Raw genomic sequence first — 17,838 nt, 5'->3', positions numbered from 1 at the left:
CAGAAAAATCTGAAAGTAAATTTCCTAATCTCATGGACTCTTCCAATAGACACATCCTATTAAAAAAAAGAAGCTGTTCATTAACATCTGCAGTAGTCAGATTTCATCTGAATGAGATCGGCCCCAATTGCATTGTCAGCTCTAAGGTGATTAAAAACCCCCTGTCAGCTACATAAAGGATTAAAATAGCATTTCCTTTTTTCTCCCTTACTGCACTTTGAATAAAATGTTTGCTAATTTTTTTAAATGATAATCAAATTTCAACAATGAAAAGGAAGTCAAAAGAAGAAAACAAATAAAACCCAACACAATTCCTTTTGTAATTGCTCTACCCCAAGCAATGCTTTCTTTACAATGTATTTCTCACATGCGTAATAAGAACCAACATTTTCCTAAGGTAGGTAGATTTTCAGGGAAAAAAAGCTCCCTTGAGAATTTTGATGTCTAACTCAGAATACGAAACTAAATCTCCTGAGCTTAAGACCTGCGTTTTGGTTTTGCACAGCATTGTTTTCCCATTTAATTTCACTTACATCTTGCAAGTTTATTCTTGTCAGCTGTGGCAGTCAGCACTGAACTTTTCTTCCACACTGTGGTATTGAAAGCTTTGAAGGTGTCTCATGTATAGGCAAAGAATTAAAAAAGATTAATAGAATTGAAAATAATAGGTGCCCTTCAGTGAGGTGAAACACTGAAGAGGGCACTAAGAGAATCTGCATTTAGGTAGGAGCACTCTTCCTGTAGGGACCTGTAGGCAGGCTGTGTGTTCAAGGCTGGAAAGAACCCTTATGAGGCAATACAGGACAATATGTTACGTAAGACTGAATCAATGCGCTTATATGTAAGAATATTTAGTTAATAATGCTAGCATGGAGAGATCTGTCTGCCCGATAAATACCAAAATAAAGTGAAACCAAACCCAAGACCTCTTGCTAGTCAGTGGGCAGGTGCTGTCTGTCAAGGGTAGGGATTAGCTACACCCTATACATTTCTCCAAGCATATCAGTACTTGTTGGCACTTCTGGAGACATTTCATTCACACAAAAACTTAAGCAAGTATAGATATTTGAAAGAAGAGATATCATCATTATTTTGTCCTGAGAGACGTTATAATTGTACACAGGCTTTCCATTTTAATTTTCTGAACTCTCAAAACTCATGCTGTTCACCAAATTATCATATGTATAGATGAAATGCTTTCACCATGAAATATGGGACAAAATCTACATATTCAATGTTGTATACTTATTTATGCTGGCCTGCATGTACTTGGCCTAATTTCTTGTTATGAGGACCTTTAATTATTGGTGTAAAAATAATGATAGTATGAAAAGGATCTGGAACATACCTGTGTAGGAAAAGAAAGATGCATGAATCATCCAACCTGTGTTCAGGTCCTTAATTTATTTCTTGCCTGATATCATTTCACAAGAGAAGATAACATACAGCTTAAATTCCATTGCAAGAAGTTGCTGGGAAAATACGTCCTTAAAAAGAGAAGAAATTATTATAATTCAGATTCTTGTAAATGAAAATTCTGTCTTTTCTCTCTGAGAGGAATTCGGATTTTAAAAAATGAACCATGTTAGAAAGGAAAAAGAAAGAAAATGTAAACCTAATACTGAAACAAATTATCTAAATTTTAACAGTATTTTAAGTTCACTTCGCATAAGAATTTTGATCTTTTTAGCAGCCAGAAAAATCTGAGATCTGAGAGGGGAGGATGACATAGTTTTACTTTTAAACACAAAGGAAAAATTTATATTGTTGCCTGTGCCTCACTATTGGAAAATTCGCCATCTGTCTTTAGATGCCTCAATTTTGCTGTTCTTGTAGCAATTATTTTTCTGGAAAAATGAAGTGTAGTTCTCAGGTATCTATACAAGCAATGTCTAAAAGCAACAATACCACCTAAGTAAAAAGCAGTGACACTTTTGGAAGTAACCGTTGGAGCTAAGGAGATTTTCAAGCTGCCACAGGAATCTCCTCTTTGATCTCTTTGATCTCCTTGCTCTGACACTTTTTTACTGTGGATCTCCGCCTGGTCTGACCTCAGAGTTGATCCTCTTTTGAGCAGGAGGCTGGTCAAGAGTCCTTCCCTGGGCCCTGAACACTTAAGAGAGGGATGAGCATGACTGAAAGTGTATTTTCAAAAGACAGTCTAATAAAAATTCTGTATGCTCTCACAAATTTTAAGACAGAGTTTGCAAGAACTTTTCAAACTTCACAAGAGAATTTTTACAAAGGCAAAATAATCTTTTGCCGCAATTACGATAGTAGAAATTACGAAATTGTTCTGGATATTTTAAAAAGATATCAATAAAAAAAGACAGCCTGAGGTAAACAGCAGGCAAAGAGACAGGTATTTTTCCAAGTTATAAATTACTCTAAAAAAAATCTTACCCTAGGAAGTCACAGGCAATTTTAGTAATAAACAGCAATATCAGCTGTTTTAGTAAATGTTTGGGATGTGCCAGCTAGGCTAAAATGGTCATTGGAATCTGTTACCAGTGGGCTTCAAATGTGTGAGATAATTCAAACAATCTGTATTCTTCAGTGGTGACCAATTCAGCAGGGTTTTCTTATGTTAAGCCTAGTCTCTTATGCTTGGTTTATTTACTCATTTTTATTCAATTTATTTATCTGTAAAATTTGCCAATTTTTTGATTTAAGCCTGCTCAAAATGAGACCTTGATGGCTGGGGAGACTAGCAGTGACTGATTCAGAGAGAAAGTGAACTTGGTCTTTAGGTGTCAGAAATCAGAGTCTGAATAAAAAAGCAAAGAGTTAAGTAAAGTGTGGTTCCTAGTACTAATGCACATGTGATTTGGTGAATTTTTAGGAGGTGCAGTCAGGAAGCCATTTGAAATGTGTAATCACAGGAACTTTGCTTTGATTACAGCTTGATAAATTCAGTAAATGTTTTTATAAATGTTTTTATATAATGTTCCACTCATTAGCTATCTTCATACGTAGTGGTTATCTATCATGCGCCACAGTGCACAAAATCCCCAGGCACTCATACCCAGGCAAGCATGGTGAACAGGGAAGACATTTTTTCATAAAACCTGATTGAAAGGACCATCAAAGACAAAAAAAGCATCAAAGTATAAAGGATGTTGGGTTTTTTTCTGTAAATTGAAAATGCATTTTTATCGTCTGGAAAAGACAAAATCGTTTTTCTTTGTATTCTTCTTTCCTTTAGGACTTAATGTGATGGAAAATTACTTAAATTACTTGTTTTCTGCTGTTTGCAGGTCCTATCTTTTTGACATTCTATAGACCATTATTTTTATAATCCATTATTATTATTGTTTATTTGCATTCTTTGTATTTCATTTACTTGAAGCAGGTTGGATAAGCCTCAGGTTTTGAGATCCCTGTTCTATTTTTCAGCTTGCCAAGAACACTATATTATGTTATGTCCCTCTTCTTTGCTTCTTGATGATGCTATCAGGTTCAGCTATGCAGCATTAAAAATAGCATTAATGTCACAATTTCTCTAACTCTACCACATCACGTATTTATTGTGATGGATTCAGATGGCAAGCTTTCATTGTGTTAAGCTGTGGGTGTCCCATACTTTTATACTATTAAAACAGAAATAACCTAACTCATCTCTAAATATACGTAAGGCTTTTCCTCCAGTATCTCTCTCTATACAAGATTTGTTCTTCACATGTTATTAGTCTAATCATATTTAGTAACCTTGGGTCTACCCGTCCTGTTCTACTAATCTCTGTAACATACAGAGTTGAAAAGCAAGATTCCTGGTGCTTAAAAATGACACTGTGAGTCAGTTAACACCACTGGTTTTTTTTCAGGAAAGATCCAGGCAATTTTGTCTTTATGTGGTCTTGGTGATTATTTTGTTTACAAAAACCTCTTTGTACAAAATGGCAATATCTGAAAAATCTCAGTGACACTTGACTGTCTCAACATATTAGCAGAATTTTAAAATCTTCACCTTGACTTGTTATGAGCCTCATGTTCGTCTTTAAAGCTTACAAGTACTAGAAACAGGCCATGTCTAGTTGTGCTCCGGGTTGTTGACTGGCCTTCATCACCTTAGACCAGCATATGTTTTCTTTATGGGTTTCTTTTTGCAAAATAAGTTTCTCAGCCATGCTGTGTTACCATCTTAGATACACAGAGTGTTTTTTTTCTACACAAGCAGTTCAACAATGCATTTGCAGTTGATTTTTTAGTAGTAGCTGGTAAAGTAGTTCAGATGACCATAGTTTAAATGACAGTTACCTATTTTCATCATTCTCAAATTGGAACTTACTTCAGTAAGTCTAACTGAAGTTTTATTTGCATGTCTCTGTAAATCTGCTTATAATCTGAACATGTCAGAAAAGACCACCCTTTTTGCTATATTTGCAATCAATAGTGAATAGATTCTGGAAAGTTCCTTTTCCTTCAGTAGGGCTTTGATACCCATGTAATAATATTTACATTATTTCAGTAGACTTTAAACCAAGGAAACACTGTATAACTGTACCCTCAAACTCTGCATCTTTAAAAAATTTGGTTTTTTTTTTTTATTATTATTTTTTTCATACAGCTAACAGAGATTTTAGTGAACTGCCATGTATATCAACTATTTGCTGCTTGGTCCTCAATGTGTCAGATAGAGCTTTAGCCTTGACTGCAACTTAGTGTAGTCTTGAAACTCATAGTGATCCCCTGCACCACACAGCAAAGTGATTACTACAGCTGTTCAAAAGAGGGTTCAGGTGAGATTGTATCCAGGAATAAATGAAAGAAGGGGACAGAACAAACTCTAAAGGTGTCTCTAGCAAGATCTCACACTTTTGCTTTCTGGGAAGTCAATTCCATTTAAAGATGAGTAAATGAATAATCATATGGTGCCCCAGCATGTTGGATAAACTTGTGTGGGTGATCTATGTGTCTTAAATTCATTTCACTAAACATATGTAACTGCTAACACGCACACATTCTGCACTTACTCCAGAGTGTTTTAATGCTTCTTTCAGGAATTTCTTCGTCTCAAGCGTGTTTGCTCTTTGATTTCAAATTTCATTGACTAGATTTAGGTACCTATGCAGTATCTTATAACCTAAGGTAATGCTTGCTAGGGCAGGGCAGGGCACAGTAGATCTTTCCACATTATAATTTTTTATCTTTACAGAAGGCATTTTATCGTCCTGTCCCTGGAATTCATGCTGAGAAAACATAAATAAACCAAGGTTTAAATTTCTTAATTCTGGATTTAGTCTGTAATCTGTGTTCTTCTTCAGATTAAAAGCACGAGGCTTTTCCTCCTTAACATGATAATTAGAAGTTTGGTTAGTCTTTTCAAACTCCTGACAGCCTGCAGGAAAAAAAATTGGTTTTCTGATAGGACCATAAACACCTCTGAGACAGTGAAATCAGCACCATCCCCTGAAAAGCAGCAGAAGTAAATTAGGCAGTAAATTAATCTTTCATGTATAAAAAAGCTTTTAAAGATTCAGCTGAAAGAGAGAATGGAAATGATTAGGTTGTCTCACTCCAGAGGAATATAAAAACCTAGGATTAGAAGAAATACGCGCATCTCTGAAAGATCTGGAAGTACAGCTATGGAACAGTTCAAATGATGAAGTCATGAAATGAAGTTAATTTGGTTTTGATCCGCTACCTCACTTGTCTTTTTTTTTTAGCTTGTTTCCTTTCCTATGCTTCATTACAACCTTCACTGGATGTCTTTAAGTGTCACAAACTGTCTTTGAATTTTATTTCCTAAGGGGAAAAAATGCTGGAAGAGAGTTACTTTCTCTTAATTTGCTGTATATGTCGTCTATTTTTAAATATAGCATCACTTTATGGATATTCTACTTGTTACTGCTGTCCTTTCACATCTAAAGCTTTTTAAATGGATTATGGCTTATTCTATGAGTTTCCTCAGTCACGTATTTTAAGGTTATTAGTCCAGTACATACTCACTTATAGCTACATGCTGTCTTTCTAATCTTCAGTTACCTATGCTAAGATTTTAGTAATTTATCCTATAGGTCACATTCATAAAAGTGGGACACTTATTCCTGTAAGGTTCTTCTGCTATTTTCAACTTTTATGGGATGGTATTTTTATCACTGATCTTTTATGAAAACTGTTTTTTGACATTTAATCATCCTGATACTGCCCAGTAAACCTTTATTCCACTCTTTTCCTTTTTGTGTGTCTGGTTGCTATTTTTTGTGATGCTTGTAAGTAACACTGACCTAGATTCTTCACTTGGTTTTTTAAGACAACACATTTTTCTAAATTCTGAGTTCTTGCTGGTTTTATCACCTTGTTTTTATTCTTTTCTAGTTCAAGGGATCCACAAGGCTCACCTCACTCCTGGCCCTGTACAGGACCATCCCCAAGAGTCACACCATGAACCTGCGGGCATTGTCCAAACACTTCTTGAACTCAAAACAGGCTGGTGCTGCGACCACTTCCCTCAGGAGCCTGTTGCAGTGCGCAACCACCCCCTGGGCAAACAACATTTTCCTGATATTCAACCTAAACCTCCTCCCCTGACAAAACTTAGGCCATTCCCTCAGGTCACTCATCACCACAGAGAAGAGATCAGTGCCTGCCCCTCCTCTTCCCTCATGAGGAAGTTGTAACTGCAGTGAGGTCTCTCCTCAGTCTCCTCTTCTCCAGGCTGAAGAGACCAAGTGACATCAACCACTCCTCATACAGCCTAGCCTCCAAACCCTTAGCTATCCTTGTGGCCCTCTTCTGGACACTCTCTAATAGCTCTGTGTCTTTCTTATATTTAGGTTTTAAAATTGCCTCCAGGACTCAAGGTGAGGCCATGCAAATCCAGAGCAGAGTGGGACAATCACCTCCCTTGACTGGCTGGCAATTTTTGCCTGGTGCAATTTTTTTTAATCAGAAAAACATTGTAATGGCTTCAAGCTTCCCATAAAATATGTTCCCAAGTTTGTATAAGATGAACACAACAGAGTTCCAGAAGTCACTGTCCCCTTGCATCCATTAAATGCTATTATGCACACAGTCTGTAACTGTGTGCTTCCAAAACTTTCATATTCTAGTATTCCATTCATACTATCATACTATTTATACTACATCTCCTCTAGCCTTGCTTGTGAATAACATTTTATCTGTCTAATGGTATTTTCCACCAGCCCATTCAGTTAAAGATGTCTGGAATTGTACAAGTTACATGTGAAACCCATAATCCAGTTCAGCCCATCAGACTAGGACAAGATCTAGCAGTTTCTAGGACACACCTGGCAAATGCAGATTTAATTCTTCCCATGAAAAAATTGGGAAAAAAATCTCCATATAGCCTTATAGTAACACAAATAGTCCAGTAATATAGCTTCTGAGGCAGACTTTTTTCTTACTCTTCCCATGTGCAAAAATACATCTTCATTTGTGAGAATTCATCTTATCTCTTTTGGTATGTTTCAGGTTCATTATATATATTTTCAAACAGTTTAATTGCCATTGGTATAACCCCACCCTATTTTGCAGTTATATTTAACCGGTGACACCCTTGCTGAGCACCAATGTTATGTGACTAGGTCTTGCTATTGCCACCTTTCTGTAAGTGAATATGTAAAATATCTTTCACCTATCCTCCTCCTCTGCTAAAGCATGGGGACATTCTGATATCATAAGTGCCCTGTATTCAGCCTATTCTGTAAGCATCCTATCCTTCAGCAATTTTCCAAAACATCTGAAAATGCCTAGGTCTGTATACTATTATTAAAATTCTTCAGAATAGGAACTTTATTAACCCTGTAACTTTGAAAGTCTCTGTCCAAGCTTGAATGCCATTGTGTGCTCTTCGTTCTAAGTGCTTGACAGCTACTAATAAAGACTGTCAAGCTTGGCATGAATTTTCCCACAGATTTTACCATCCCTCCCACTTTGCACACTCATTTGTCTTTTCATCCTTGAAGTCTGGAATACCTAGGAATTGACTGCCTTCTTTAGGCCTTCTTTCAAATATTTCTGGAGCCTGAAGCTTTACATTTGTTGTATAATTTGGGTCCTATTTCACAGTCCTGTCAAACGCACCTTTTAGTCTTTTGTGATGTTCTGTTTCTGTACTCTCAAAAGTCAGAACATCATCTCTGTGCATTTCAATAGATTCAGTTTCTTCAGGAAATATGTAGCACTTAGTGAAAATTGTCAGGAATATATTTTAAGCCAAAAGAAGCTCATGAAACTACTACCACCTGTATAGCATCGAATGTGGCTTGCCTTGAATCCCTCATATCTGGGGAGATCTGTAAAAGCAAAGCAGATATACATTCAAGTTAGTGAAATAATAATGCCTCACTCCATGGAACTTTTTTTTTCAATCTATTTAGTTCTCTTAGATCTAAACACAAACAGATAATGAAGATTTTCTTTCCGTGTTAGTGGTACCTATTGAGAGGCCATTTCTAGTATCTCCTATCAGTTGTTAACTCAGTGGTTGAGTTTCTGTTTCCAGCTGAGAGATCTGTAAGCCAACAAGATCAGTGGTCTGTATACACATACCATTAAGGACACCTGGTCTCCTACATTACCCTTTCTGGACTCTTTCATGACATACAACCTCTGCATCTCATGCTGGCTGCAGCATGTTTTAAATTGAGTTTGGGTCAAAATATTTGTTCCCACTGATTTTAATTGAATTGTTTTCATTTTTGTTTTCAATTGAAGTCTTCTACTTTAGCTTCACATTATAAGGTCTCAACTGTACTGAGCTTTCCACTATGTATTTTTGTTTCTGATTCCAAACAGTTGTTTGGAGTGCCCCTCATATTCTACTGTTACAAACTGACCCACAGATTCTGTCCTGTTATGAGGTCTGTACAAGCACCTTCAAAGTTACCTTCCCAGACCTTGGGAATAAGTGCAAATTTGGAAAGCAGCAGGACTTGGTATGCCACAGGAAAGTCTTGGAAACACACAAGTAAGAATAACCGAGAAAAAAGCCATATCAGATAACCACCACATGTTCCAAAAGACACACCGACAAGACACTGTAAATTACTCCTATAATATATTGGAGTTCCACCGCTTTAACCTCGTGCTACACACACATCTGCCTAGCAGCCAACCTCATCAGAGCTGGAGATGCCAGTGCACGGTCATAGGCCAATGCCCTGTGCTTCCATGACCTAATAAACATCTTGGTAGCTACCACGCATGGCTTACCTGGTCTGACACTCCTTGCCAGCCTCACAACAAAAGCCAGAATAGCCAGATGTACTCCATTTTTTGTCGTCATTTATAAAGCGGCTGAGCTGTCTGCAGCCAGGCACATGCAAGGGCACAAACTCTTAGCTAGAGATAAGGTAAACAAGACTGGACTTTATTTGGGTAATCACTTTGTCCAAGATTGTCTCCCTTGCCACTACCTTCTGGCCTCTCAGTTTCTCTTAATGTCTGAGTTGCACTGCCTAAGTGCTGTGAAAATGCCAAGTAGCCAACAGCTCCACAAAACCCCAAAGCTTGCTTTCTGTCTCTCAGGAATGAGAAATGGACTGTGAGTTTGGGCTTCCTCCTGAGTACAGCACTCTCCTAGTGCGTTCTTTTCACTGAATTCTGAAGCGGAAATATTCCAAATCATTTTTTGAGGCCATTAACACTAGCAAAGACCTGGATTTCCAAACCCCAGGCATTTAAGGTAGTGATTTCTCAGTTCCCATGTGCAATACCTCTTCAATCAGGCATGCAGAAGTTCTAAAGTGCAAATGTTCAGATCTTTGTCATCTTCCCCTACCCATTCCCCTATGAATCCAGACCTTTCTGCATTCAAGGTGAGAGTTTAATGTATATTTTGAGTTGACAGAGTTGAGACCTGAGCTGGGTTGAAGTCTGCAGCTTTGGCTGTGGTATGTTGTGTATTGGAGATGCACTGCCAGAAGTAATGTCCTGTAGTTCCTCTTTCCACATCCCATATGAGAACAAATCCATTTGAACATGGGAGAGGCATGGTACCATGTGTGCTGGCACTTGTTGAGGTATGGTGATTTTCCTGCCAAGTCCAAGACAGGTATTGGGAAAGCTGAAAGGAGCAGAGCTGAGCCGAGCAGTGAGATCTTTGTGTAGCTGGATAACAGAGGGTCTGTAAAAAAAAAAAAAAAAAAAAAGAAATTACTAACATAAATAGGTGACCAGTTTTGGTATTTTTCATTAAGTACAGGTGCATAGGAGTATATGTTCAAACATGTACATAACCATATAGAGAAACAGCAATATAAAAATCGTTAGATTCTCTAAAGGCTAGAAGGGATTTACAAAGTTGCTTACTGAAAGCAATCAATGTTTCTACAACTGTTGTATACCCAGAACTTATCCCCTCAAGAAGTAATATACGTATGCCTGAAGATTAAATCAGATATGCATTAGAAGCTTCTGATTCACATTATTTTAAGTTATATACTGAAATCCCAAAGACAGATCTTTTTTTCTTTTTAGGAACTTGCAGTATAAATTACTAGAACAATTTTTTCAAAATTTATATAAGCAATGTATATCAATAAGGTGCTGTGCATAAAGAAGAATATGATTTTTTCAGCCTAGCTATTTGAGCATTCCCATTTTCTGCCAAGTGGAAGGATATAATAGTAAGCCAAACAAGAACCATGTGTGAAGAAAAGAAATTACAACATATATAAAAGGAGATAGCTGGTTTGTTAAGAAAAATCAGGGTGGCTTATACAATTACAATGAGAAAAAATAAGTAGCAGGAAGGAAGTAAACTCATGAATAAAGATAGGAAATAATGAGCTTAAAATTACTAAACTAGCTGCTTCTTAAATCTTTCTTGAGACAAACAAAGACAAGGCACACAGGCAAAAGTCTTAAAGAACATTGCACATATAGCTGCTGATATAAGAGAAAGAAATCAAATATAGAAATGAACAGAGGCAAATAATGCCAAGGATGTAAACAGGAAGAAGAAATATTCAAATTTATGTTTTGCATACAAAGAAATTAGTATAAAAGCACACTGAAGAAGATTGTTATATGTATAAATTCTGACAAGTATGTAAAAAAGGGTGAGTTGAAAATAATTCATGCGTGCATTTCTATATAGATGTGAAGTTTGAAACTAGAAACAAATTTTCAGCATAAAATTTCCATCATGCAGCAGTAAATCTCAGTAGTCTGAAGTGTACACCCAATCATTAATATTTCCATCTTCTTTTATTTTCTTCCATCTTATTCTATATATCAGAGCTCAGATGCACTCTTGGTTCCAAGACTTTTTGAACTAAGAGAGAATAAACCCTTTGTTGTCTTTTCAACTTGGGAAAATAAATAATTTTACTCTATACTCTTTTTTAATTCAGACATTATGCCCATAATTATCCCAGACATTCTTGGGACAGTGTGAGCTGTTTTCTTTCTGTAATACAGAATAGCAGTGGTTGTTTCAGATTCATACCCCAAAAGAGCTGACATTAAAAAGTTGAATAATTACGGATTTAGTATCACAGTAAGGAGTAGCTGATGTCCATCTTTCTGGGCTACAAAACTGTCATGAGCCTGTAGGACCAGTCTAAGAGCTTAAGGAGGTTTGTATTATAAAGATGCAAAGTTAGGATGGATTTTGAATGACTTTATATTGTCAGTGGAGTATTGTGCAGCAGGTATATCTTGCATGAATATTTTCTGGTATTTGCAAATAGATTTTCTGGGAAATTAACTTGAGCAAACTGTGGAATAAAACACTGTGGTTTCTCCTGGCCCTAAGTAAGTTACATGTGAACTTACCTTACTAAATATGCTTCATTGTCCTAGGAGGGGTGGGAGACAACAGTCTTTTTTTTTTTTTTTTTTCTTTTTTTTAATTTGGAATTATTTTGTACTCCTGTTCTATTTTACTTACTGAAGGCATGCATCAGCACAAGAATATTAATTTTCATTTAATTTAAAGCAACTGCTTAACTCTTACAATTTCAAAGAACACCTCAATGAATGAAATACATAAGCAATGAAGGCTCTAAAAAGTCTCTGAAAATGCTGCATGTTGCAATATATCCTAATTTTTACATGTTTTACAATTGTATAGCCTGTGATCATCACGTATTTGGTTTATTGGAAATATTGAAATCACAGAGACAACCTACTTGAAGAAGTGAACAATCAATAATAAATGCTTAAACACTGCAGCACTTCTGAGGATGAAGCATCTTGGCTGTGGGTACTGTGTTTTACTTGGGACACAGAATAAATTACTGTTGTATGGTAGATAGTTTTCCTCACTTCTTATTCTGAGACAGTAAAAAGAAGTGATTTTTCTTGATATTGCTTTTTTCTCTTTATAAATGAGAAAACAGGAAGTTCTCTGCAAAGCAGCCAATGACCAATGTAGGCTAATGTTAGTTGGTTTATGTTGATGAGATGGTGTGTGGTAAAGGTGGTGTCAGAGAGGAGAATGGAGCAGCAGTATCTATTTCCATTATTGTTGAAGGGGCTCATTGGTTTTAAATGAGCTTCTGTTTCAATAGTAAAATCTATCCTCACTGAGCTTCATGACTTTTATTTTTATTTTTTTTTAAAGAGAGATTTTTATTTTTTTTACAGAGAAGGCTGTCAAATGAATACTGGTATGAGCTTCTCTAAGGATTTCCTGAATATAGCAGGTTGTCTTATTAAACCAATTCCCATCACACACTTCTCTGTCAAACTGGTCCTGAAAAATAATCCTTGCTATTTCTGGACATTGATTAGACAGACACACAATAAAGTCATTCCTCTGCTCTCTTTGTATATTAGACAACACAGTCTTAAGTTGGACTTTATTGATCTCCACAGCTTCTGAGTCCTCAAGTAGAGACTTCCCTGACAAGGTTGTAAAACCTGACCTAGTAAATATTACTTTTATTTTCTCTTAATTCCTTTACTTTTTTTTTCCCCAGGATTGTTTATTGCTTCCTCTTTTCTTGGCTGGCAGAATTGTATGGTACACATACATAATATATATAACATATATATAGATGACTAGAATATGACAGAATGGTATCTTTTTTGGGGAGTGATATTTTACTTCTGTCGTCAAGATATAGTTTCCCTTCTGTTTTCTGTGCAAAACTATAGGTTCCAAGTCATATTTGAATTCACAGCAAGAGTGTTATTTTGTTCTACCACTTACATTTTAGACAGTTCAAGCAGCTCCATGACAAATACTGGCTCAAACTCTAATTTTGTTAAACAGATGTGTATATATATACATATATATATATAAATTGTTATTCAGAATACAAACATGCATTTATATTTTATTGGTGTTTATGTGTCCTGTAGCACAGTTAAACTTGTTGCTGAGGGAAATAAATAACATTTTTGTAGTAATTTCATTTTTTGTACTGAGTCAGACTTCCAGGGATAGTTCTGTTCTTCCTCTGCCAAAACTGTGTAGTTCCCACTAATTCAATGCCAGTCTTTTACAGCTAATTCTTTTTAACTGATGCAGCATCCTTCTACTTAGTAGTATTTCAGTAGGGATTAAAATGTAATTTTCATTGTGCAATCACTGGCTGTCCACGCAGAGATACCGCCTCTCGCGTACAAAATAGTGGCTGAGAAGTTGAATGTTCCTCCACCACTTAAATCATGGCAATATCTAGAGGCTTTCATGGAATGAAAGCCCATTATCTAAACAGTGTGAAAGGGTGAAGGTTGTGCAGTGTAGAAAGGAAGAATAACTGGGGAAATGACAGACCAGCAGACAAGAAAGAGAAAAGGGTGAGGTGGCAAAGGATTGCTTGGCTATAGTGGGAGTCACTGTCCAGGAGAGAGTGCACAGCTCTGTATTACAACAAAGAAGACTTTGAGGACAGGTGATTGGCAAACTGACTGGCAAATAGAGTTCATTCCCATTCATGTAAATTCACTTTTAGTTTTTATCTGTGGTTGCTATATAGATGATACGTAGGTTTCACATCTGCGCAGCTCTCCCATCTCTTTCTTCTTCCCCCAATAACAACTTTGCAGAGAAATTTGCTGCACAAATTTTTAAAAAATATGACTCTAATTAATTAGTAAATAAATTTTGATTTTAAGTAATGGTTAATTTGGTGAATATTTATATTTTTGTTCTCTCTTAAGGAAAAATATAACATGTTATTTCGTGAAGATACGAATTTCATGTATCAATTTTTTTTCCTCTTCTTTCCATTAGTATTGTTTCCTAAATATTGTCAAATGGGGCAATAGGTTAAATATTTTTCCCTTCCTACAACTGGCAATATGATTAATATGTATTGCATAGGTTATGAAATATTTATATTTTGATAGGTTATGAAATATTTATATTCTGAATTACACTGACATGTAGGAATTTACTACTTTTCCTTTTCCTCTCTCCCTTCTCTCTCAGTTTTAATTCACACCGAAAATTATTTTCTTGCCAATGGTTTTTATGTGTCTGTAGCTACAGACTCTTTTTTAAAATACTGACAGATCTGCATTCTTTTCTAGCCGTTGTGTCCTCTGCTTACCATGGACTTTCTGAAAAGCACCGTAATTAAAGCGCCCTTGATACTACTCTCATATCCCTTCATTTCTCTAAACAACTGAAGTGCACTAATCCTGAGCAGTCTCATTTATTTCCTTTCATATCCCTCAGATAAGTAGGTGTTACCAGACCACAGTTAGAGGATCCAGAATCAACCCTGTGATATTCACGAGGGATAAGTAATTTGCTCCATGTAGAGTTGCTGGTCCCTCAAGGCTCAGGCTTCTGGAGGACTGTCCTTCGTGTCCATTCCTCCTGACTAGGCACATTAAAATTTCCCATGCTTTAGGTCTCACTGGTGTGGGAAAGAAGGAGTTTTAATGCATCAGAAATCTAGTAGATAGGAAGGTATAGGACTAAGCACAGGTGGCCGCCAGTGGAAGGTTAAAGGGGATTTGGAAAACTCAAACATTTGTCTTCGCTAAGACAGCAGGAAGCAGATGAAAGCACTCTGCCTGTTTTGGCTTTTAATCACATCCCAGGTTTCTCCTGAGGTAGTACCAACTGTGCAATCTTCATTTACTTACAGCTTACAGGACATAATACAGAAAATCTAGAGCTCATTATCTGGCTCTCTCCACTTCCATCAATTTTTCTTCCTTTATCCCTTCTTTGTTTTTGTGAGGAACAGTCCTTGTATGCAAAGTTTCAGACTGCTATTCTTGCATCCTTCCCACAAGAGTGTTTTTACTGAAAAGGCTATTTTCCTTTTTCCTCTCACACTATTTTGTTTGGGGTTTTGTTTTTCTCCTACTAGTTGTTGTTCTGTTTGGGTTTTTTTAGGTTTCTTTTCTTTTAAATTGCATGTGACCTTAAATTCTGTAGGTTTTCCTGGTATTTCAATGGATGAATATAAGCAAGTATTTTTTATTTTGAATGCTTCCCTGGAAGTAGCTGTTTTTTCTCTGATTTTCATGTATAAACATGGATTTAAAATTTTTGCTTTCAGAGCTTGTTGATAGAGATATATTTCTGTGAGTGTTTTCTTTGAGATTGATTATAAACCTTTTGCAAATCGTTCAGCCATAGAGCAAAAGGAAATAACAACACTGGTGACTCGTCACCTCCTCCATGGTTTTGAATTTCCTTTTCTTTCTTACCTTCAGGAAATGGCAATGGTCCACTTGGTTGTCACGAGGGTCATTCTCTCTTCTGCCTGGACATGTTGTATGCTTGTGATGACTATAGCAGTTGTATTTGTGGGGCAGAAACATTAAGAAGACAATGTTTCCCATTTCTATTCAATAGATTATAAAAACCATTCATAAAGCTGAAAACAGAATGGATGCTTAACGTGGTTGACCAGTATGTGTTTTCTGTTGGTCCATCCACATTCTTCTTCTCTGGCTAGATTCATGAAAGGAAAAAGAAAGTTCTCTCTCATTGTATCTTGCAGGGGGAAAGTCAAGTTAATCTTTCACAGTTGTGCCTTTGTTCAAAAGCCAGACAAAATCAGGTCCTATTTTTAAAAAGCTTGCTTCAGTTTTCCATTAGTAAGTTGTAACATCATCATTAATTAATAGAATTTGATCCTAGGAACACTTCGATTGCTCTGGGGTCAATAGATTAATGAAATATAAAAGAAGTTTTACCTTCCTAAGTAAAAGTGTAAAACTTAATTTATAGTAGCAGATTTGTTGTCTCCCAAGTTACATGACTCTAATGATCCAAAGAAAATGACAGGAATGAGACAAATTACTTAAAGGGAGATTGCATGGACCATATATCTTCCTAAGCTGTAAGATCTCCAGGGATCTCTTCCAACCTAAATTATTCCATGACTGCAAAAATAAAGGGTACAAACTCAGCTTCTACATCAGAAGAAAAGCCTCCATCATTTTTTGGGACAGATAATCATTAAGACAATTTTCCATGAGGAAAATATCTAATATCACAAAAGATTTCCAAATATATTGCCTGGAAGAAATCTTCCAATTCTAAGGGGATTTAGAAGGGAAAATGACACCTTCTCAATCTCCAGTACAGAATCAACAAGTATAAATATTTGTTTTGTCCATTTTGAAATTAATCTGATTATATTCTGCATTAATGTGGTGATTTGGTAAATTAGGCACTTTGAAGAATGGAGGCCTTATCAGTTGTGACTTTGATGCATTTTTGTATTTTATTTAGTCTAATGAAATGTATTTTATTCAACGTACATTTAGTTAATTTCAGTTTGGCTTGACCATACAAAAAGTATATGAAACTTTATTACTCCTGCAATTTTAAGCATGCTTCAAGTACCTATAAGTACACATCTAATGTGAGCAATATTTTGGCAAATCATTCCACTTTTTCTAAATGAACATCTGTTAACAATTTTTATTAATTTTTGTAACCAATAAGTGGCTTTTATTTTTGTCAGAAAATCTTCAATATACATTTCTGATTACCATAACTTAAAATGAAACCTATCACTTTTAGTAAATCTTGACTTGAGTAAGTCTGCATATTAATCATTTTTTAAAAGAAACAGGCTTTAATAGCTGCTTTTCCCAACCCCTAGATAATCAGGAGGGTAGGCAGGTATTGCTGCATGCAAACTCAGCATTTAGGTATGCACCTCACTATGGCTATTCCTTGTCCCACATGCTACAAAATGAGGTTACTGTGGGATGCAATATTATAACATTGTTCTGCATGCTAGCAGGAGCCTGTGTGAACCTTTTCCTTATGTCAGTGAGCATGTGCCATCCTAGCTTTCTCAGTGAAGAGACACTTCACCTCACTTATTCCTTCTCACACCTGGAAGGAATAGCACTTGAACAATCTGAATAATAATCTCACGATCTAGTCTTTAATAAGTACATTTAAACAAGATGGCACATTTCAGTGATTCCTCTGAAAAAGATATCTGCGAATTTCCAGTTATATTCAGGACCTTTTTGGTTTTGATACGGACTGGATACCTGAGACCTAAATGCCTAAAAGGCTGCTACTGTCCTACTCTAGCTCTGCTTGCTACAGCAGGAACTCTAAAGTGTAGAGCTTAGCCAGGTGGTGTTGGACTAAATTTGGTTTAGACAAGCATAGGACTGTGCCTAAATTTCTCATTTCATAAGTGTATAGCTGCAGCAATAGACACTTACAACCTTAAGACATCAGTAATTGCAGAAGAGTAAATCAGTAATTCTTTTATACAATTTTAAACGCTCTCTAACATTTCCTTCAGGTCAATTGTAATAGAATTGCCTGAACAAAGTGGACTATAAAAAAATTCAAGGTATTACACCTGTTAAATGTTCAGCAATTGTTCATTAAAAGATTGGCTAATTTTCAGGTGAATTCATTATTCAAATTATTCATTGGTTTCTTGGTTTCCTAGCAGTTCATGAGCTTTTCTT

The 17,838-nt window shown here is 36.2% G+C and overlaps 1 protein-coding gene across 2 annotated transcripts in view; it reads left to right on the top strand.

Annotated features, from left to right (window-relative positions):
• Positions 1-17,838, top strand: part of GRM1 (glutamate metabotropic receptor 1) — a gene marked incomplete at both ends in the record, with an annotated part of 172,946 nt that overhangs the window by 79,873 nt on the left and 75,235 nt on the right. The window lies entirely within an intron of this gene.

This window comes from Zosterops lateralis (assembly GCF_965231275.1).
Source record: "Zosterops lateralis genome assembly, chromosome: 3".
NCBI lineage: Eukaryota > Metazoa > Chordata > Aves > Passeriformes > Zosteropidae > Zosterops > Zosterops lateralis.
This window is presented reverse-complemented; position numbering and strand designations above follow the sequence as displayed.